The sequence below is a fragment of the Ascaphus truei genome, chromosome 3, assembly GCF_040206685.1.
Source record: "Ascaphus truei isolate aAscTru1 chromosome 3, aAscTru1.hap1, whole genome shotgun sequence".
Classification (NCBI taxonomy): Eukaryota; Metazoa; Chordata; class Amphibia; order Anura; family Ascaphidae; genus Ascaphus; species Ascaphus truei.
Window position 1 is genome coordinate 211309782 of NC_134485.1, and position 24532 is coordinate 211334313.

Genomic DNA, 24532 nt, shown 5'->3' on the forward strand with positions numbered 1-24532 from the left:
CACCTTTCCCCCCTTTTCCCCTCCCCCACCTTTACCCCCTTTCCCCCTTCACCCCTCCCCCCTTCACCCTTACCTCCCCCCCTTCACCCTTTCCCCCACCTCCCCCCTTCACCCTTTCCCCCACCTCCCCCCCTCTCCCCTTCTCCCCCCTTTCCCCTCCTCCCCCACCCCCCTCTTCCCCCTCCTCCCCCTCCTCCCCCACCCCCCTCTTCCCCCTTCCTCTCCTCCACCTCCCCCTTCCTCCCTTCACCCCCCCTTCACCTCCTGTCACCACCCCCCCCTGCGCCTCCTGTCACCCCCTCCTGTCACCCCCCCCCTCCCTTCACCTCCTGTCACCCCCCCCCCTCCCTTCACCTCCCGGCAACCCCCTCCACCTCCCGTCACCCCCCCTTCACCTCTCCCCCTTCACCTCCCCTCACCCATCCTCACCTCCCCTCCGACCTCCCCTCCGCCCCCCTTCACCTCCCCTCCACCCCTCCGACCTCACCTCCCCTCCTTCAACGCCTTTCGTCCGCCCTCCCGCCTCTGCCTTTCGCCCACCCGCACTTCTGCCTTTCACCCGCCCACCGCTCACATCCCCGCGCCACACAGCCGCCTCACGCACTAAACAGACCTGCCACACTCGACACACACCCGCCGCCTCTCACCCACCCCACACACTCGACACACACCTGCCGCCTCCTGCCCCTACGCAACAATATCACTGACCAGCTGTCACCTGCACTCGCCACACACCCGCCGCCTCACACCCTAGCAGGACCCCGACCCACAGCCAGCACTCACTACCCACGCGCCACCCGTACTGAACACCCACCCGCCGCCTCACACACGCTCACACCCTAGCAGGACACACGCCTCACATTTTCACATCTGTTATGTCACCAAAATATACATTGTACTGTGGTGTGTTTACAATAAACCATTTTGATACAACATCGTATTACATTTTCTTACATCTTTCTTTTCAACATTATTATCCAACCTTTACAACAAATAGTCATCTATTGTTCCACGATTTATAAATAATACGACCTATTACGCATTTACATCCCGGGCAACGCCGGGTCTCTCAGCTAGTAATACATATATGCATGGTAACTTGATGCTTTACTTGTAACAAAGATTTTAGTTCTGATGACGATTGATGGTGACTGTTTTCCAACCTTTCCCCCACCTATCATTTTCTTTTTTTCCCCATCAAAAAAAATGTAAATGAAAAATGAATTTGAAAAAAAAAAACATTCTAGTCAGGAGTGTGTAAACCTTGGTATATGGACCAATGGCCTTGTACTTTGTACAGAGTGATATACTTCATCAGAAATGTAATGCTGTGGTTGGTGAGTTCTTGTAAACAAAATGATCAGGCTGAGAAAGGTCCAAAGGCAATAATAATATAAAACTGTGCAAACAACTCTAAGAGGCAATACTTAATACACTCTGATAAGTGTACTTCTGGGCTTAAACAGATGCTCTAAATAGGTTTCTCTCTCTCCTTCCAATCCAGCGAAAGCTCTATTTCGGACAAATGTGCCAAAAACTCCATATTATGAGCGAGAAATCTGTGATAGCCCAAGCATAAAATTACTTTTGATGACTGCGGTAAATACTATGTGCAACAGTGAAAAGGGGACAAAAAGATTGCTTATTAGTGCAAAGACACATGTGGATGTCAATATATAAAAATTAAATCTAATATAAAAAAGGTGTGAAATCCATTGAACCAAGTAGATTCAAAACACAGTCCAATAGAAACAGTTCCAAAGTAGATCCCACTTAATGGCTTCCAAGTCTGGGTTGCAGCTTCCAAAAGAAGTGCTTTTCTTCTTTACATTGGAACCTCACAAACAACACAAGGGTAGGCACATACCATTGTGTAAAGTACAAACATCCATCACAATGGTATGCGCTTACCTCTTGTGTTCTTTAAAAGCTCTATTTCGCCTACCTGAGAGATACAAGGTTTCTAGCTGTTAGTTTCCAGCCGGTATTGCAGCTAATTGGGTGAAAACCATATGCAAATGAGATATCAAACCGCAAGATTTGTGTGCATAGATTCTTAAATCGCATGCTGTTCTCATGTGATTGTGCATTGTCAATATCGGAGTTTCATGAATAAGGCCTTAAGTGTTGTCCTGGATAGTTTGACAGCAGGCATGGCTGCACCTTGCAGATGTGAGAACAGAAGTACTGTAAATATTGTTCGAAGTTAAAAGAACAGTTCCCGCTAATACCAGTCATTCTCACATTGATACACCTCACGGGATCAGTAAAAGGTTTTCTGATGCCGCTCTTGTAACAAGCCGAGATTACCTTGTGAGATCTTGATAAAATATTTTCTTTATATATGAGAAACTATAATGTTGATCCATTCTAGGTGTCACAACCTGCAACACATCTGCATTTCTCCATGACCAATATGACTACTACAGAACTCTGTAACTACGCCTTGTCTCAAGGGTATAGTTTCACTTACATAAATAAGCAGGAGAAATTCAATGGTGATGTCGTAGTGTAAGATATGGGTGCTAAAAATCAATTGGTAAATATTTTCCATAAGAAGGATAGACGCTATTCTAATTGGACCACAACAAAGGATAATTACTATGTTATTCTATCTTACCAGACAGTCAACATTTCCTTCTACCATAAGGTTTTAGTTGAGACTGTCCACATCTCTCTATTAATATTATTAATTAATATCATACATCAATACCTGTCTTTCATTTCAGTATATAGTCCTATTTTTATTAGTTTTGTTTTTAGATCATTGTTATTGCCTTTATTTATCCCATAACAACCTGCTGCCATATAGATAACTGTTTCATGTATTGATTTAGAATAATGGGCCATCCGATTTGTATCTATATGTACCACTGTAACGTTGCTCGTCTCTGAATAGGAAGCGGACCCGCAGGGCTTAGGTAGGGATATAAGATCACCGACCATAGCCAAGGGACAGAGTCCTGTTAGAGTAGTTAAGGACTATATCATATATAATCATTGCTAGAGCAAATGCACATTGATAGAACCACCTGTAGTACAGTGAAACCCTATCTTACACCCAAACATAGGGTAACCGTTAACATTTGATGATACAAAGTCTTGGATCAAAACCCAGGACTATTTATCTAACAAAAAGTATAGAACATTAAATGTAAAAATGAAATACCCAAAGGATATGTAACACAAATGCAGTAACTGCAATAATAGAGGTTGAAATGTAGACAGTGAACACATGTACTGTACAGCTTCAATGAAAAGACCATAACATTGAGATAATACTCAGACTAAATTAAATATATAAAAATATATAAAGAGATCCATTACTAAACAGGCCAATACATTTTCTAATACAGTATATAATGTAAACAACTATACATGTGTAGACCATTGGCAGATCAACAAAGAATCTTCCAATGATGATGAGGCCTACAATAGACCCCCCCAATAACCCAGGGCAATAAGCAAGTAGTGACGTTACCAGAACCAACCTAAAGAATTCTGTAGTATCCAAACCATTTCAGGATGGTCTAAACATAATATAAATATTATAAGCATCACAACACATTGTCCAATCTATCAGAAGATTAAAGAAAATGGGTGAGATCCCAGTCTATATTTATCCCATGGGGCATTCTGGTCCTCAACGTGAAGATCCAGAAAGCCTCACGTCTATCCAACATTTTAGTTCTATTACCCCCCCTGGGTAAAGTTGGAACAGATTTGATGCATTAAAACTTGAAATTCTCTATACCACCTCTTGAGCAACCAGAGAAATGCTTAGGGACCGGATGATTAAGATCCCCCTTTGTTAAAAGCATAAGATGTTCCATCATCCTGATCTTTAAACACCTGGTGTTCTGACCCACTTACTGTATTGGCGTCCATAGCCACAGGTGATTAGGTAAATAATGAAAGAAGAATTACAGTTAATGAATGTAGTAACTTTATGGACTGCTCTGGTTACTGTGGAACTAAATGTATTAGAGGAGTTCATTCTAGTGCAGATTTTTACACACAGATTTTTACAGACAATTATTACACTTATATGACCCCTTAGGGAGATTGGATCTAATATCAATCTGTGACCTAAAAAGACTAGGGGTTAAGGAATTGGCCACTGTTCTGGCTCTCCTAAAGACAACATTGGGACCTGAGGATACAATGGGCTTAAGGACTGGATCCAAAGAGAGTACTGGCTAATGCTTTCTTAAGACAAACTTAATTTGCTATATGAAGTTATGAATAAAGGTGATTCATTAAGCAGTGGCTTCTTAGGAGACCGCTTCAATAACTCCCCTCTATCCATAGCGGAGACCTCCTGGATAGATCTAATAAGATCATTTTGATTGTAACCTCGCTTAAAAAATCTGTCATAAAGATCTTTAACCTGAAGGTTGTAATCTTGTTCAGTGAAACAATTGCAACGTAAACGCATTAGTTGTCCCTTAGGTATACCACTGAGGGTTTTGGGGTGGCAGCTGCTAGCTCGTAAAAAGGTGTTGCGTGAGTTAGGCTTACGATATGTGTCAGTTTGAATGTTGAGTGCAGTGTCTACATATAAATATAAATAATGTATGTGATGATGATTAAATGAAAGCGAAGTGAAGTTTATAATCGTTGGTGTTAAGTGTGTGTATGAAGGATAAGAGTGTGGAAACATCACACTCCCAAATGAAAAGAAGATCGTCAATGAAGTGCGATAAAATAAAATGTGCTCCCAATAAATGTTCTCATCTCCTAACTCACACAACACCTTTTTACGAGCAAGCAGCGGCCACTCCAAACCCTTCATTAGTGGCATAGCAAGGCCCTGCTTTTCAGCGATCCGCGGATACGGCGGTACCGAGAAGGGGGCCGCCATGTCTGTGCATGCGCAGAACGGGGAAGTCCGAAGTCGCGCATGTGCAGAACGGGTGGTTGCCGAGGGTGTGCATACACAGAACGGTAAGTTGCCGAGGGTGCGCATGTGCCGAACGGGTGGTTGCCGAGGGTGCGCACGCGCACAATGTGGAATTGACGGTTTGTGCATGCGTACACGCCAAAAATCACCGGTTACACTTTCTGGCTGTCCCTTAGAACGGAACCCGTCGCATGCCCGGGGCACACCTGTATACCTAAGGGACAACTCATGCGTTTACGTCGCAATTGTTCCACTGAACAAGGTTACAACCTTCAGGTTAAAGATCTTTATGACAGATTTTTAAAACGAGGTTACAATCAAAATGATCTTATTCGATCTATCCAGGAGGTCTCCGCTATGGATAGATCTAATACCGTGATAACACAAATGTCAGACCGTGAGGTGTGCTCATGCCAAACCGTTCAATTTGGCAGTGATTTTATCGAAGCTACTAGAGTAGGCCCCATAACTAAATTTCTGTCTATTCCTTCCCTTCCCCCTCCCCTTTTCCCCCTACCCCCCCCCCCCCCCCACACAAACACCGTATCCTACCGTTCTGGGCAGCCCTACAATAAGCTAGGAGGTTTGGCAGTTACATAGTAGTTGTTACGCCGGTGCTGCCCGCAGACCAGACCCGTCCCCTGTGCCGAAGAGGGAAGTAGGGATACACGCACCCGCAGCAAAGGGAGCGAGTCCGGAGTGTGGTGTTAAGCGTTGCCAGGCATAAGTAACGTAGACAATACTTGCCGGTACCGGTATAGGAGTAGAATAGTGATTGCCTTGCCGAGATCAGGGAGCGGAGAGATGAGGAAGGTTGAAGGCCAAGCCGTGATCGTGGGATGCCATAGAATACGTAGTCTAAGGGGAGCCGAAGTCGAGAGCCAAAGGGGGGTAGTGGTACGAGCCATGTCAAAACCAGTAGTAGTGACCGAGACTACACCAAACACTTCCATACAGAGACTATGTCGAGCGATGAGTGAGGGCTCAGAGATGCTAGATAAGGCTGGGCTGACCAATCAAGGATGGAGGTGGGTCAGGAGGACTGCAGGGAGCCTCTCTGGATAGGTGTGGCTGATACAACCCAGGTGAGCACTGGTAGCACTCTGATTACACCCGTGCGGTGTACGGGGGAGGAGCCTCATAACAGGAGTGGAAGTAGAAGAGCGGATGCTGGGCGTGCGCACTGCAAGCTGTGTGTGCACGCGACCAGCGTTGGAGGAGGACACACGTGTGCATGCGGGACGGAGGACCCACGCCTGCCACTGAGAAGGAGGAGGAGCGGTAGGGCTGCCGAGGGGAGGGGCCCAGCGGCGACGGAGGAGCTGACGGCCCATGGAGGCAGGTAAGCGGAGGTTGCGCTGCGCGTCCTGAGTCTCCCTGAAGGTAGTCTGTGTGTTGCGCGGACGGCGCTGAGAAATCAGATTCCTAACAGTACCCCCCTCTTCAGGAACGGACTCTGGACGGTCCTCAAAAGGTTTCTCCAGAAACCTCCTTCTGAAGGCTCTAAGAAGAGCCAGAGCGTGAATGTCCTTTAAAGGAACCCAAGACCTCTCCTCGGGTCCAAAACCTCTCCATTGCACCAGGAACTGGAGTTGACCCCTGGACACGCAGAAATCCAATAGAGATTGAACCTCATACTCTTCGTTATTTTGGATGGTAACTGGATCCGGCTTGCGAGTCTGGTCTGGGAAGAAATTACTGGAGATGAAAGGTTTTAAGAGAGAAACATGAAAAACATTGGGGATCTTCATACTGTGGGGTAGCTGGAGGCGAAATGCCACAGGATTGATCTGTTCTAAAATAGGAAAAGGACCCAGGAATTTAGGTGCCAATTTTGGGGATGGTACCTATAAGTGGATATTTTTAGAGGAGAGCCATACCAAATTCCCTGGCCTGTACCTGGGCGCAGGACGACGGCGGCGGCGATCGGCCTGAAGTTTAGATCTGTGGGAGGAGTTGAGAAGGGTCATTTGAATCCTGGACCATGCTGTTTGGAGAGAAGAAATGCGTTCGTCTACGGCCGGTACCCCAGAAGGAATGTTGGAGATGGGCAAGAAGGAAGGGTGAAACCCATAATTTATTTTAAAAAAAGGCGACTCACGGGTGGCTTCATTCTTGGCCGAATTAACAGCATACTCCGGCCAAGGGAGGAGTTTAGTCCAGTCTTCCTGGGAGTCAGATATAAAGCATCTTAGGTACTTTTCCAGGGACTGGTTAATCCTCTCCGTCTGTCCATTGGACTGTGGGTGATATGCAGAGGAGAAGGAGGAAGAGATGCCCAATCTCTTAGTGAAAGTTCTCCAAAACTTGGACACAAACTGGGATAGAAGAAGGGATCCCATGAATCCGAAAAATTTGATCCGTAAAGATATCAGCGAGGGTGGGAGAGGTGGGCAGTCCCTTAAGTGGGATAGAATGAGCCATCTTAGAAAATCTATCCACGACCACCAAGATTGTGTTCATTCCTCTGGATTTGGGTAACTCCACGATGAAATCCATAGAAATATGGGACCGGGACGGTCGGGGACTGGAAGAGGTAGGAGGAAACCTTTGGGTTTTTGACGAAGTGTCTTGTTCTGCGCACAGATAGGACAAGCACGGGTATATTCCAAAATATCTTGGGACATTTTGGGCCACCAAAAATTCCGACGAATAAGGTCGAAAGTCTTCTTAAAACCTGGATGGCCTGCGGATTTCAAAGAGTGACCCCAGGTCAGGACTTCAGGGACAAACTTGGGGGGGTACGAAGAGTTTGCTGTCAGGAACCACCAAGTCCTTCGGATTGCGTCTCTGAGAATGCATAATTTTATTGAGGTTCTTGAAGGTAGATGTGGCGAATATGATCCTGGAGGTCTTGGGAAAAAAAATCAGGATGTCATCCAAGTAAACTATTACAAAATTGTTGAGTACCTTACGAAAAACGTCATTGATAAAGTCCTGGAAGACTGCTGGAGCATTACATAACCCGCAGGGCATTACAAGAAACTCGTAGTGGCCGCAGCGCGTGTTGAATGCCGTCTTCCATTCATCCACCTGTCTGATGCGCACCAGATTATAGGCTCCACGTAGATCCAACTTGGAAAAAATCTTAGCCCCTTGTAGTTTATCAAAGAGTTCGGTAATGAGGGGAAGGGGGTAACGATTTTTAACGGTGATGTGATTCAAACCCCTGAAATCAATGCAAGGCCTTAACGAGCCATCTTTCTTCTTCACGTAGAAAAATCCAGCCCCTGCTGGGGAGTTGGAGGGGCGAATGAAACCCTTCTTGAGGTTTTCTTGGATATATTCGTCCATGGCCTGAGACTCTGGTAGAGACAAGGGGTAGGTCTTGGATTTAGACAAACTGTAACCTGGAACAAGATCGATCGGACAATCATAGGTCCTGTGAGGGTGCAAAAGATCCGACTGGACCTTATTGAAAACATCCCAGAATTGATGGTAAACGGAGGGAAGGATAATCTCAGGAACGGTGGCATTAGCCAAAAGTTGGAATGCTTCGCCTGACCTCGGTTTCCAAGTGATGGGTGAAGAGGAAGTCCAATCAATCAGCGGATTGTTTAGCTGTAACCACAGAAGGCTAAGGGTTATGGGTGTTCCAGGAGCATGGATGGCATAGAGGACTAGGGTCTCCTTGTGAGACTGGGAGGTTAGAATGAGAGGAGCTCTAAGGAGATGTATGCCGGGGTAAGAGGACGTCCGTCTATACCGACCAGTGCGATGGGGCTCTTCTTCCACACGAGCGGTATGTGGTTCAGCCTGGCGAATTCAAGATCCATAAAGTTTCCTCCTGCTCCCGAGTCAATAAACAATGCGGTAGAGGTATGAAAGTTATCGCCCGTAAGAGAGACAGGTATGGTGAGCTTCTTAGGGTATTCTCCCTTAAGGAGGGGGCGAGGAGACATGACACCCAGCGAGAGCCCCTCTGTATTCACTGGGGGTTCGTGTTTCCCATCCGCAGGACATTCCCGAACCAGGTGCTCAGTGGATCCGCAGTAGAAACACAATCCCCCGGCGTGACGGAATTGCCGTACAGGTGTGCGGATGCGTTGTATCCCCAGTTACATCGGCTCAAGTAGCTCCAAGGCAGGACGAAGAGGAGTGGTGGTACTTGTAACCACAGGAGTACTGAGGAAAGGAGTTTGGAAATTAGAAAAACGATAGCGCTGATGCTCGGAGCGGCGTCCCTGGATGCGTTGATCCACTCGGACTGCTAGTTCGATGAGATCCTCCAATTGATCTGGCCTGGGTTGGCGAGCAAGTTCATCCTTGATGGGATCAGCCAGGCCTTGCCAGAATACAGAGATGAGAGCCTCCTGTCCCCAGTTAGTCTCGGCTGCGAGAGTCCGGAACTCCACGGCATACTGCGTCACCATTCGTCGCCCATGCGTGATCTGAAGGAGAGAAACAGATGCCATCTCCCGGCGTGCGGGGGAATCGAATACTTGTTGGAACTCGGCCTTAAAGGCTAGATAATCCTGGGTAAGGTCAGAAAGTCGCTCCCGGACCGGGGAGGCCCAAGCCAGGGCACTGCCCGTCAGGAGGTTATAAATGTAGGCTTCCTTCTTACGTCCAGAATTGAAGTGATGGGGGCCCATTTCGAACTGCACCTCACACTGGTTGAGAAAACCCCTACATTCTTTCAGTTCGCCAGCGTAGGGTTTGGGAGGCGGAATTTTTTCGTCAGAGCTGCTAGCAACTGCTGCGCTTGCGGGCTGGGAGTTAACGCCAGAAGTGGGGTCAGCTGGTACTCGGGCCGAGAGTACTGCAACCTGATGCGTTAATGCCACAATTTGATCCGCCATGGCCTGGTTATGCTGAAGCAGATCGGAGAGAAACTGCCTTAGTTCAGTCTGGTCTGGGTCTGTGGGCTCGACATAATGTTACACCGGTGCTGCCCGCAGACCAAAACCGTCCCCTGTGCCGAAGGGGGAAGTAGGGATACACGCACCCGCAGCAAAGGGAGCGAGTCCGGAGTGTGGTGTTAAGCGTTGCCAGGCCAGATATAAGTAACGTAGACAATACTTGCCATTACCGGGTATAGGAGTAGAATAGTGACTGCCTTGCCGAGGTCAGGGAACGGAGAGATGAGGAAGGTTGAAGTCCAAGCCGTGATCATGGGATGCCAGAGAATACGTAGTCCAAGGGAAGTCGAAGTCGAGAGCCAAAGGGGGTAGTGGTACGAGCCATGTCAAAACCAGTAGTAACTGAGAGTACAACAGACACTTCCATACAGATAATATGTTGAGCGATGAGTGAGGGCTCAGAGATGCTAGATAAGGCTGGGCTGACCAATCAGGGATGGAGGCGGGTCAGGAGGACTGCAAGGAGCCTCTCTGGATAGGTGGGGCTGATACAACTAGGTGAGCACTGGTAGCATTCTGATTACACCCGTGCGGTGTACGGGGGAGGAGCCTCATAGCAGGAGTGGAAGTAGAAGAGTGGATGCTGGGCGTGCGCTCTGTAAACTGCGTGTGCATGCGACCAGCATTGGAGGAGGACACACGTGTGTGCGGGACGGGAGGACCCGCGCCTGCCACTAAGAAGGAGAAGGAGCGGAGGGGGCTGTCGAGGGGAAGGGCCCTGCGGCGATGGAGGAGCTGACGGCCCGTGGAGGCAGGTAAGCGGAGGTTGCGCTGCGTGCCCTGAGTCTCCCTGAGTGTAGTCTGTGTGTTGCGCAGACAACGCTGAGAAATCAGATTCCTAACAGTAGTTGAGGTTGAAAAAAAAATATTTCCATCAAGTTCAACATATGCTACAATTAGACACCAAATATCTATTCTATATTAGTTTTTACAGTATATTGATCCAGACAGGAAGGCAAACAAAAAAAAAATCACAGTGAAACATCATTCAGTGCTATCTCATAAGGGGAAAATTAAATTCCTTCCTGACTAACTGACACTGGTAGTGCCAGTCCCTTGCCAGTTATTGGTTTATAGAGTGTTTTTTTTTTTCATTCTAGGTCTTTTGTTTGCCATGATAAAGTCCGATATTTTCTTCTGGAGATTTTCTAGTTATTTCAGATTGATTGGAATTGGAGTTAGTGAAACAAATATAGCAATCTGGGAAGCAAGTTCATTTAAACTGAATGAATCTTACCTATTCAAGAGATTTGGTACTTAGCCGACTTATTAAGTCGTCCCGGAGGATTCTTAATAATGGGGGGTAGTTATTGTCACGGTGAGATTATGGCAGGCTGTATAAGGTCACATAAATATATATAACAGATGATATATATTTATCACTGGATCTGAACTGAAACGAGTCTTAGATATAATAAAGTGATTTTATTCCTTAGGATAGGTAAACACACGGATAATACAGTAACAGACAAGAAGTACACTTACTTAGGGGTTGGGGAATGAGAAATTTGATGTAGCATTTCTCTTCAGCAATCAGGTAATCATCAGATGATAAATTGAAGCCTCACAACGAATAACTAAGGATATGTGGGGAACAGCAGTTTATAAACCTTTTGTCCCTCTATCCCTAACCTTAAGTACCTATGATTGGTTTCCCATTATCTCCAGCCAATCTGTGATGGGGGAACACATTTTAGGACAGGCCCCCCTGCTAGCTGGCACATGCGCAGTAGAACTCTGGGGTCTCATTTCTGTAACCCCCCATAGGCAAATGGAATGCCAGCCAGTCTACCCATCTGGATCTCTAGCAAGATAACCTTTGTTGAAAGGTGATAACTGGGACACTTGGAGACTGCTCTGGTTTGAGCCTCCTCCACCCTTAAATCATCAGGGAGGGTGACAAGACCCTTGGAACAACACTTAAATCCTAGATATTGGGCGCCTCTTGGGGCCATCTGCTATCCTGGTGGACAAAGGAATTTCCTCTGAGTATTTGCCCATTCCCTGGGACACAGTATTAAACCTAAAACATAAACGTATTTCACAAAGAGCTATAATCATTAAAGGACTATTAACCCTTGTGCTCCCGGATGGATTCTAGTGTGTGTGTGATGCAGACACTGATTAACCAGACATTACAATGGAACAGGGGAACAGGGGAATACACATGTACATGTCATTACAGGGGTTAAATCACAGTTCTGAGTCTTAGCCCAGTTAACCCTTTGACTCCCGGGTGAGGTCAGGGGATGGCCAAATGGGGTGTAACCCCTTTAATCCCGGGCCACCCCCTTTCTCCCTCTACACCTCCCCTTCTTAATGGGTGACCTGTGGCCCACTGGCCCTAACGGGGAGTGGGGCACTGCTGGAACCATTAATGAACTCAGTCTAAGAGGGATAGTCCTGGCGTGAAAGGCCATCAGCATTGCTTTTTTCACTGCCCTTTTTGTGTTGAATGGTAAATTCAAATTCTTGCAAAGCCAAGCTCCATCTCAGCAGTTTGGCATTTTCTCCTGATACCCTCTGTAGCCAACTCAGGGGGTTGTGGTCTGTGATGACCGTGAAAGCCCTCCCATAGACATAGGGCTGGAGCTTTTTGAGTGCCCACACAATGGCCAAGCACTCCTTCTCAATGGTGGCATATGCCACTTCCCTGGGGAGCAGTTTGCAACTTAGATACACCACAGGGTGCTCTTGGCCGTCGTCCCCCACCTGGCTCAACACAGCCCCCACACCAAAGTCTGAGGCATCAGTTTGTATGAGAAAATGCTTGGTATAGTCTGGAGCAGCTAGGATAGGGGCTCCAGCAAGCGCAGTTTTCAGGGCCTGGAAAGCAGTTTCACAGGCAGGAGACCAGGTAATAAGCACAGGCAGTTGCTTCTTGGTCAGATCAGTCAGGGGTTTGGCCAGGGCGCTGTACTGTGGGACAAATTTCCTATAGTACCCTGCGGTGCCCAAAAATGCCATGACCTGTTTCTTGGTTTTTGGAACAGGCCACTCAACTATGGCTTCTACCTTGGCTGGCTCTGGCTTGAGGTGCCCTCCACCCACCCTGTGCCCTAAGTACAGGACTTCTGCCATCCCTACCATACACTTAGTGGGTTTTAAGGTAAGCCCAGCCTCCCTGATCCTATCCAGCACTGCAGCTACATGTCCTATGTGGGATTCCCAGGAATTACTAAAGACAGCAATGTCATCTAAGTAAGCCCTGGCATAGCTCTGCATCCCTTCCAGTAACCTATTGACCAGGCGTTGAAAGGTAGCCGGGGCATTCTTCATCCCAAATGGCATCACTAAGAACTCATAGAGGCCACTTGGAGTGATGAATGCTGACTTCTCCCTAGCCTCCAGGGTCAGTGGGATTTGCCAATAGCCTTTGCTCAAATCCATGGTGGTCAGATACTTTGCCCCCGCGAGTTCATCTAGTAACTCATCCATGCGGGGCATGGGGTAAGCATCTGACACCGTCCCAGCGTTGAGCAACCGGTAGTCCACACAAAACCTGGTGGTCTTGTCCTTTTTAGGAACTAGGACTACTGGACTTGCCCAAGGGCTCTGGGACGGAGTAATTACCCCTAGGGTCAGCATCTCCTCAATCTCTCTCTCCATACTGGTCTTGACCTCTGCTGACACTCTATAAGCGTGCTTATGCAGAGGCTGCAGGTCCCCTCTGTGTACTGGGTGTTTGGTGAGATGTGTGGTCCCTGGCATGTCAGTGAAGAGGGCGCTATACTGAGCTAGCATGTCCCTGGCTTCTCCCTTCTGCCTAGCACTCAACTGTGCCCCTATTTCTACCTGCTCCACAGTGTTTCCTTGCCTTGCCTCCCCTAGGAGATCAGGCAGAGCATTGCTCGCCGGATCCTCCAGCAGTGGGCTACAAATGGCCAGCACTGCTCCCTTACTCGGTGTTCTGTACTCTTTCAACATGTTGATGTGGTATGTCTTGTGCCTCTCAGGCGCTACCTGTACAACATGTAGTTGCACTCATTCACCTTTCGGATAACCGAGTACGGTCCCGACCAGGCAGCCATCAGCTTGTTCTCCCGAGTGGGTTTGAGAACCAGTACCTGCTGTCCTGGGATGAATTCTCTGCTACGGGCCTGCTGGTCATACCATTGCTTTTGCTTGGTCTGAGCAGCCCTGAGGTGGTCCTGGGCCACCCCCATGAGCATCTCTAACTGGTCTCTGAGATCTACCACATACTGGATCACTGAAGCATCAGTAGCGGTAGTCTCCCCTTCCCATCCCTCACAGAAGAGGTCCAGAGGTCCACGTACCCTGCGGCCGTATAGGAGCTCGAAGGGGGAGAAGCCTGTAGATTCTTGCGGTACCTCTCGGTAGGCAAACAGCAAGTGCTGCAGGTGAATCTCCCAGTCCTTCCCCTCCGCCTCTATAAAGGTATGAAGCATCTGCTTCAGGGTCCTGTTAAACCTCTCACATAATCCGTTTTGTCTGGGGATGGTAAGGGGTAGTGCGCCGGTGCTGTACACCGCATGCATCCCAGAGACAATGTAACAGTTCACTCATGAACTGCGACCCCTGAATGGTTAGGATCTCACTAGGGAAACCTACCCTAGCAAAAACGTTCAGCAAAGCTGCTGCCACTGTCTTGGCACTTATGGTGCCAAGCGCTACCGCCTCAGGGTACCGGGTGGCAAAATCCACCACCGTGAGGATGTAGCGCTTGCCTGACCTGCTAGGAATCATGAGGGGTCCTGTCAGGTCCATCGCTACCTTCTGGAAGGGTTCCCCTATTATCGGTAGGAGTCTCAGGGGTGCCTTCACACGGTCGCCCGCCTTACCCACTCGCTGGCAGGCATCACAAGAGCGGCAGAAATTGCTCGCATCTCGGGATGCCCCCGGCCAGTAGTAACGCTGAAATAACCGAGCTCGCATTCTGGTGACCCCCTGATGTCCCGCTAACGGAATAGAGTGAGCTACCCGTAACAATTCCTGTCGGTACCCCTGGGGCACTACTAGCTGTTGCTTACCGTCAATCCCTTCTCTATCCCCGGGTTCCCTTCTTCTCTGTATAGGAGTCCCTTATGCCATAGGCAGCGTTCAGTGCCCTCCCCTGCCTGAGATTCGGACGCCCAAAGTCTCACACTGGCCAGGGTAGGGTCTGCCTTCACTGCCTCCCTAAACTGGGCTCCTAAGTCTGGCCACCCCCCAGTCATGTCATTGTCAGGGGAAGGGGACAAGGTAAGGGGAAACAGTAAGTCAACCTGTGGTTGCAACTGATCCTGGCTTACCTCCCCGGGCTCCTCTGTGCCCTCTGCTAACGTTGGTCCCAAAGGCTGGGGGACTGGAGCGGCCGCCGCCGGCATTGCCGCGGTCTGGCTCTGGGTAACCGCTGCCACTGCAGCGGGCTGGGGCATCGGTCCCAAATCGTTGCCCAAAAGAATTTCGGCATCCAAACCGGGTAAAACCCCCACCTTCCGCACACCCTTGCCCACCCCCAAATCCAAAAAGATGCAGGCTACCTGCAGGAAACGTGGCTCTCTGTCGGCCACAGTGATCTGCATCCCAGGGCCTGGGATCAATTCCTCTGGCCGGACCATATCAGGTCGGACTAGGGTCACTGCGGCTCCTGAATCAAGCAAGCCGACTGCTTGCCGGTCACCGACTGTGACTGGGGTAAGATGTTTGCTCCGGCCGTCCATCTGCTGTAGTCTGCGCTGAGATGTCCTCCGCTCCTGGCTGTAGGCACCGATGAAACCGGGACAGGCGCTGCCTGGGACGTCTCGCTGGGAGTTGTTTCCATGACCGGTCCTGGTTATTTGGTGGAAGCCACCCGCACGCGGGCTACCGGCTTCGCAGCTGGGGTGCGTTGCCCTCGATAGGGTCCGTTGGAACGCAGGGGTTCCGGGCAATCTGGTCTGATGTGACCAGAGCTGTTGCAATTGTAGCACCGGCGCTCATGCCGGAGCTCTCCTGCCTTTGGTGACCCGCTGCCCGCAGGCGGCTTTTGGGTCCACTGGGGGGTACTCACAGCTTTCTTGGCCAGTACCGGCGAGCTCGCCGCTTTGGCGGGTGCCGTGGTAGTCATCTGGGAACGGCTGACCACATAGTCATCTGCCATCCTCGCCGCCTCGGTGTAGGTCGTGGGCTTTTTATCATACACAAAAGCCCTCACCACCGGCGGGCACTGCTGCATGAGCTGCTCCTGAAAGATGAGGTCCAGCAGGCGTTGGTAAGTCCTGGCCTCAGAGCTCTCCACCCAGTGTAACCCGTACAAAGCCATGCGGGTCACATAAGTGACATAGGTCTCCTGAGGGTAAAACCGTGCTGAAAAAGCAAAAGTTCTTTCAGGTGGTCATAGTCATCAGCATACTCCTCTGTAAGTGCCATCAATGTCTGCTTAGCCAAGCCGGAGAGGAGCGGGTCCAAGCGTGCAACCCTATGTTCAGGAAGCACCTTGTACCGCCGGCACTGCGTTTCAAAGTTCCTTAAAAACATGTCGATCCGATCAGTGCCTTCCACGTACTTGGTGAGACTGTGCTTGTCCATTTGGAGGTCATCTTTGGGGGGTCGGACCGGGGGGCAATAAGCGGGTCTGTTCACTGCCATAGAGATAAACTGTAGCCGCTCCTCCGCTGTCCCTCGGTCTCCCAACGCTGTAATCAGTGCCAACATTTCAGGGGTAAACGGACTGGTAGCCGCAGCTGTCAGTACCCCTCCTGCTGCACTCCTCCCAGGAGGTGCACTTGTTCCCTCCCCAGGATTCTGCCGCCCCGGCACTGGGTTCAGTCCCTGATCTCCGGGCGGTGGTATAAGGGCAAGCTGAGCTGTCTCCAGAGTCTCTGGATGCTCGGCTTCATAGGCTGTGATTGCGGCAACCATGTCCTCAACCTCCTGGTCTGCATATTCCAGCCCATAGTCACGGCACTTTTCTTTTAGCTGAGTTCTAGTTCTCAGGTAATAGATGCTCTCCTCTTCACTCATGGTTCTGGGTCGCAGCAGGTGAGGTGGTGTGACAACTTGCGTTACTTTTTGCACTAACGTGTGTTCAATATCTTTAGACCCAGGAACTCGCAATTACCATCGAGTCCCCACTAGATCACAGTACCCCGCAGAATACTGTAATCTAGGTCCAGTTCAATCCCGCCGCTGCCACCAGTTAACTTATAATACAGTAGCCTGTCACGGTGCGATTATGGCAGGCTGTATAAGCTCACATAAATATATATAACAGATGATATATATTTATCACTGGGTCTGAACTGAAACGAGTCTTAGATATAATAAAGTGATTTTATTCCTTAGGATAGGTAAACACACGGATAATACAGTAACAGACAAGAAGTACACTTACTTAGGGGTTGGGGAATGAGAAATTTGATGTAGCATTTCTCTTCAGCAATCAGGTAATCATCAGATGATAAATTGAAGCCTCACAACGAATAACTAAGGATATGTGGGGAACAGCAGTTTATAAACCTTTTGTCCCTCTATCCCTAACCTTAAGTACCTGTGATTGGTTTCCCATTATCTCCAGCCAATCTGTGATGGGGGAACACATTTTAGGACAGGCCCCCCTGCTAGCTGGCACATGCGCAGTAGAACTCTGGGGTCTCATTTCTGTAACCCCCCATAGGCAAATGGAATGCCAGCCAATCTACCCATCTGGATCTCTAGCAAGATAACCTTTGTTGAAAGGTGATAACTGGGACACTTGGAGACTGCTCTGGTTTGAGCCTCCTCCACCCTTAAATCATCAGGGAGGGTGACAAGACCCTTGGAACAACACTTAAATCCTAGATATTGGGCGCCTCTTGGGGCCATCTGCTATCCTGGTGGACAAAGGAATTTCCTCTGAGTATTTGCCCATTCCCTGGGACACAGTATTAAACCTAAAACATAAACGTATTTCACAAAGAGCTATAATCATTAAAGGACTATTAACCCTTGTGCTCCCGGATGGATTCTAGTGTGTGTGTGATGCAGACACTGATTAACCAGACATTACAATGGAACAGGGGAACAGGGGAATACACATGTACATGTCATTACAGGGGTTAAATCACAGTTCTGGGTCTTAGCCCAGTTAACCCTTTGACTCCCGGGTGAGGTCAGGGGATGGCTAAATGGGGTGTAACCCCTTTAATCCCAGGCCACCCCCTTTCTCCCTCTACAGTTATATTTGCAACAAAAGACAAAAATCCCCAGTGCTACATCCAATATGACAAAATATATAGTTAATTACTTATCAGTCTTCTCATAAGAAACCAGAAAGAAAAGGACCCCTGTGTAGCACTCTATCACCTTGTGAGATGATGATTTGTTTAAAACATATATTGATTGTATTAGGAACACGTTAAAACAATACGGTTTAAAACAAGAATTAAATAAATTGGAAACACAGCGTTCACAATTTATTTAATTCTTGCTTTAAAAAGTTGAATGAGGATCCTACTAATGTTTTTATTGGAGAATTGAACATCCTATTGGACGTTGCTTTGTTAAATGGCATACTAAATAAAAAGGTACATTCATTTTTATTTTCTGAGAGTCCACGGATCCCAATTTTTTACTATCTCCCCAAAGTTCACAAATCCCTTGTAGCCCCACCAGGACAACCTATTGTGTCAGGTATTGATTCATTGACTTCTAACCCATCACAGTACGTCCATTTCTTCTTTCAAAAATATGTTTGTCAGTTACCTTCTTACATAAAAGATACTACAGCCATCATTTTTCTATTTAAAGATTTTGAAAGGAAGAGCAGTTATAAATGGGTGACTTTTGACGTTCAGTCTGTTTACTCCAATATACCACACATGGAAGGAGTTGATGCCGTTGCACAATATTTAATGAACGATTCTGAATTACATTTACTAAATGGTTATTTTATTTTAGAGTCAATTAGGTTTATATATATACACAATTATTTTCTATTTTTAGCACCGTTTTTTATTCAAGTCTGCGGTACAGCAATGGCTACACGTTTTGCCTCAAGTTACGCAAATATCTATATGGGAGCTTGGGAACAAAACGTGATCTGGAATAATAACCCATTTGCTGAGACTTTTATAATTTGGCGCAGATTTATAGATGATATAATTTGTGTGTGGGAAGGGGACGATGACGCTGTAAGTCAATTTACCACTTACTTGAATTCCAATGACTATAATCTAACTCTTACATTTGAGAGTAATCCAAATCAAATTACATTTTTGGATTTTCAATTAATGAAAATGGATGATAATAGAGTGGCAACAAAACCTTTCTTTAAGAAGGTTGACACAAATAGATTTTTATTAGCAAGTAGCAATCATAAAAAATCATGAATTGAAAATATCCCCATCGGACGTTTTACGTATTAAACGGAACTGTAGCGATGAAAAAGATTTTGAACAGCAATCCATACTGTTATTTGAGAAGTTCATACAAAGGGGATATAAGAGTGACAACCTTCTTAAAGCATTATCTAAAGTCATAGATATGGACAGGAATTCAATTCTAATGGGTAAATTGAACAAACCCAAAAACATTACTCAAGTTAATCATTCAGAAAATAGAGAAATATTAGCAAACCAAGTAGTATCAGTACCATTTGTCACTAATTTTAATTCAGTGAGCTATGAAATAAAAAATATAATTAACAAAAATTGGAGGATCCTAACAAACGATCCAATTCTTGGTCCCATTTGGATGGAAAACCAAAATGTATTTTTTGTAAGGCTAATAATTTAAAGAACTGCCTGGCTCCTAGTAATATTGGTACTAATCCCGCGCCAAAAACCAGTTGGCTTAAGCCAGAGCCACCTGGTAATTTTTGCTGTGGTGCAAGGCATGCAAACTTTTAAATAAACAGAGAAAAAGTTTTGACTCATTTGCCACAGGAGAACATTTTACAATACAGGACTGCATTTCATGTAATACTACTTTTGCAATCTATCTGTTGGAATGCCCCTGTGGCAAACAGTATATAGGGCGTACCAAATGCCAGTTAAAAGTCAGAATTTTAGAACACGCCAGAAATATTAAGATTGGTTACGACAAACATAGCGTGTCACGCCATTTTAAAACCCATCAGTGATCCATCACAAATGAACTACAAAGGTACACAGACTGTAGCCCCAAGCCGTAGAGTTGGGGATAGACTAAAGACTCTCTAAACAATAGAGCTTTTGGATCTTTAAAATGCATACATTATCACCAGAAGGTCTAAATGACGAGTTAGGTGTATGGTCTCTTTATTGATTTAGATCTACAGGTAGATCTTTAGGTATTATATGTATATCTATATATCTTAACATTTATTAATTCATTTGACCAGTATCCTATCCTAGTTTTTATAGTCAGTTTGTTCATAGTCTATTTTGAATATTCCTTTAAACTCTGAATATATATTTTATAGTCATGTATTTTAGAGTTGTCTCTAAATCATTTTCATGTCTCCTCTTTTGACTTTAATATTATATGTTTATTATTATAGAGGACTGCACGAATACAGTTTTTATCTCATGTCAGTGCGGATGCTTTCTTTTTCTGTTTTAACATAGTCAATCATTAAAATGTAGCTATAATGTTTTTTAGTATTTAAGCATATTATGTTGTGCCTCTTTATTGTATATAATATGTTATTTGTTATATTGTAATTAGTTATTAGTTACACCATTGCAGAGTTCCGTGATTGGTGGAGAACACCCCCCAGTTTGGGTCCATCATGGGATCTCGCATGGTATTTAAATGTAGGGTTTGACCATTTGCATGTACATCCCTTAAGACGTTTGTAACGAAACGCGTAGGATTGGTTTTTATGAGGTAAACACCTCTATTTACATGTGAGCACGTTTAAACTCTTATAAAGAGATTGGAGACAGCTTTACTTTGCTTTGTTTACTCCGTCCCCGAATACATCTGACGAGCACTCAGTGACCCGGGTTGAGTGACGTCTATAGGGCGACTACTGGAGATTCTGTGCAGGAGTCAGTGCCGGAGTGAGTAAACGGCGTTGAACTTTGGCAAAAAGACCTGAGGGGACTAAAACCCAAGCGGCTGCCGGGCAGTGCATTCGACATACAGCTGGGACTTGTATCCGGAACTGAGACGGTGTCGGGAAGAAAAGACGGTGCCCGTGACTGACCGGTCTTTCTGATCACTGGTGGATGCTGGATCCTGCTGTCTTTTGGAGAAGGAACCTGTGTGAACGCTGGCTCCAGTTGTGCCGAAATTCATGTATTGCCTGATAACATCACCTTTTTGTACGTGTATTTATCACCACCTTCACTTTATTTCAATATAATTTGAATTGATTACACTACGTCCGTTGTTTGTTCTGTTTGTTCTTTTTTTCCTTTACTAGTCATATCGATGTTGAGCCATCTGAAGCAGCACAGCAGCAGACTCTATTATTATTAAGTATTTTTTCCTTATTCTATTATCACGATTCACTTTATAGTTATATCTTTAGTATTCACTAATATATCACTGTAATTATTATACTATATGATACACGAGTCATCACTTATTAGTTATTTTTAAGTATTATGGTTGAAGGTTAATTTTATACACTACATATGTAATTAGTAGCGCAGATTTTTTCACTTTTTACTTTTGTGCTAAATTAATAACATTATAAATGATAACAGGAATATAACATTCGCATTTGTAATAACTTGAATATACAAATTCCATCGCTTGACTTGTTTTTACTATCAAGAAAACATTTTCTAAGCTGCTCTGCTTGGCTTTCGTGCTCATAAGCGCATGATCCCTGGAACTTTGTTAGATTTAGGTATCATCTAGAAGAGTTTACTATCCTATTAATTTACAATCTAGTAAACATTACATTTTAAACCTTTGAGCTTTATTAACAACTAAAGCAAAAATAATACGTCTCTTTCATTGTGTATAGTGAAACCTTGCTCCGCTGTTGCTGAAAGTGGAGTTTCAGCTCTTGGTTTACCATCACTAAGATTAACTTTCAGTCTAGACACATATAATTTTTTAAGCCTATTAACGTTTTTAACAGCTAGAACAAGAATACCCATTTCCTTTCTATGCGTATAGTGAAAACTGTGCTCAGCTCTCGCTGAAAGTTGAATTTCAGCACTTAGTTCATTACCACTAGGGTACAGATACAGTCAGGCCCGTATTTAGACATAGGTCTCCTAGGCCCGGGCCTAGGGTGGCAAGTTTCAGGGAGGCAGAATATTTCAAGGGGGGGGGGGGGCGTAAGCTGCGGTTACAGAGGCCCCGCTCTCTTTCCCACAACAATTAAACTGATTGCGAATGGATAGCGTAGGGATTCTGTAAGGGTCTTTTACCTCCTCGTGCTTCATCACATTCTTCTTTCATTCTTCCCTCGTCGCAGCGTCAGGTGATGCCGTGACATTACATGGTGACGCGTTGTCATGATGACACAATGTCACATGGCGCCTCGTTGTCATGTAAACACTGCAGGGGGAGAAGGCCAGGGTGGCAAAAAGGTAAATGCCTATGTATGGCAAAATTGTAAAACCGGCCCTGGACACAGTCACCGTTTAGTGATTTCCTCAGTGATTCCATCTGAGCTTTTTTCCTAGTCTGACAGTATGCAGGCCTGTCTCTAGGCAGTAAACAGCTAAGGCACCACCTAGGGGCGGCAGGTCTCAGGGGGCAGCAAGAGGGAGAGAGTGCATTTTAAAAATAAATACATGGAGGATAGAAGCAGGGGGTCTAAGGGGCTGATTCCCGTTAATTTCAGTTCCGGGGATCGCCTGCTTCCTGAGATACTTACCTCCTTAGGGGGTTTCGGTATCTCAGCTCAGGTTTAAAGCCCCCGGTCACATGGGCCAATAGGATGCTGCCTATGATGCCACGGCTTCCTATTGGTCCATGTGATGAGACATCTAAACCTGAGATTAGATAATACAGTAATAATATAATTATAATAATACCGGCAAGGTAAGTACCTCGGGAAGCAGGTGGTCCCTGGAATGAAGAGGGACTGCTTCTTACCTGGGGGGTGGTGGGGGGAGATTTCAGGGAGTGGCGGATGGGGACATTTTTTGTCTTCTTTTCTTTGGGGTGGGGGGGGAGTGGGGTGTCCTTAATAGTGCTTGCCTAAGGGCAGCACATACCCTAGGGACGGGCCTGATTATGGGTTCATCATTCGAGACTTGGTTTAGTTAGTATTACGTTTGTCTCCTGTACAAATTGTTGAACATGTCTTCTATTTTAATAGAATAATATATAAATTAATAAGCAATCTCAACATAGCAGGTGGTGTTTCATGGACGAACGCTTTCATGTCAAAGCATTAATGCTCAATGGACCTACTTCTTATAAGTGGTGTTGCACATTACTGAACCATTTATTTAACAAATCCCCACATGTTGCAATGACTCGACTGATACATTGATCAGGGATTGACATTTTTTTATCAAGAAAATAAAGGCACTTTGAAAAATATTAACATGTTTGCAGCGAAGCAGATGGGAGGGGTGTTTTAAAGTTTGTGAAAGTTCATTTTTAATAGAAAGCTTATTTATCCAACTTGCCATCTGGTTTACATAGATTAGTGACCTACTTGGCATATCATTGGATGCCTGAGGCTTTGCTTCATACAACAAGAACACATTCTTTGTTTGTTGCTGGCTTGTCTCCATTTTTCTTTTTAAACTTAAATACAGTTACACCCTTGTTTAAAAAAAAAAAAAAAACATACTAAAAAAAAAACATGGATCTCGTACGCTAATACTTCCATGCCACTTTTGCTGAGAATAGTCGGTGGCAGTAAGAATGTAGCAATGCGTACTATTATTTCTCATATTATTTCATTTTTATATAGAGCCAACCAAATTCACAATGCTTTACAGAAAGGGGAATATTGGTTATTTAAAGGGAAACAAATCTACAATGTACAGCATTATGGATACAGGCAATTATTGGATGAAAGCCTACAGTTATGGGACCGGAAGCAGGCACCTCTCACTCTCTTCTTTGCCCATACGAATGTATAGTCCTGTCTGCATAAAACTACTCTCGCTTCTCCAGCATTTACTCTGGATGATCCTTCTTTAAGGCCCTAACTCCATAAAGCCAACTCGCTTAAATAAATAAATCCATGACAGTAAATAATTCTTCTCATACTTGTCATCCGGTGATAGAGGATTGGGGAAGTACTGTTGTGCAGGCCTGGATAACCCTGAATGGTAGAGTAAGAAGGGCATGGGGCTTTGCCCAGTTTGGTCATGTGAAGGAAGAAAAGGAGGAAGAAGCAGGGCTAGGGGGGGTGGGGGGGGAAACAATATTGTACCATGCATGACTCGTATATCTGTGTAGCGAGACCTTTGGGGGTGCATTTTACTTTGGCAGTAAAGTGATGATTAAACCTGTGTAGCCCTTTTTGTGAACACCTGAACTAAGGGACTACGGTGCATAAACCTGTGGCTTCAGGAGCTCTGAGCCTCCGCATATTGGGAGCCTGGGGGTATACCTTTATCACTTGTGGTGCAGCGCCTCCACTCACCCAGGATCCCCATTATAGAGATTATACCCTGAGCAAGAACCTAACAACAGCAGTATGCAACAGCAACCTTTTTATATCACACATGAATAACAAATGATATGCAGACTTATCATATAACATTTACATACACACACACAACGTGGCTCGGCCACACCTTATTGGGATAATGTCCTGTACATAAGCGGCTCTGCCACTCTCCTTAGGAGTATGTCTCATAACCAGTAAAGTATGGTACCATATGCATTCTCTCAGGAAACCCAATTAGTTAGTGGGAGGCGGGATCAGCGCCTGGTGACCGGTGTAGGT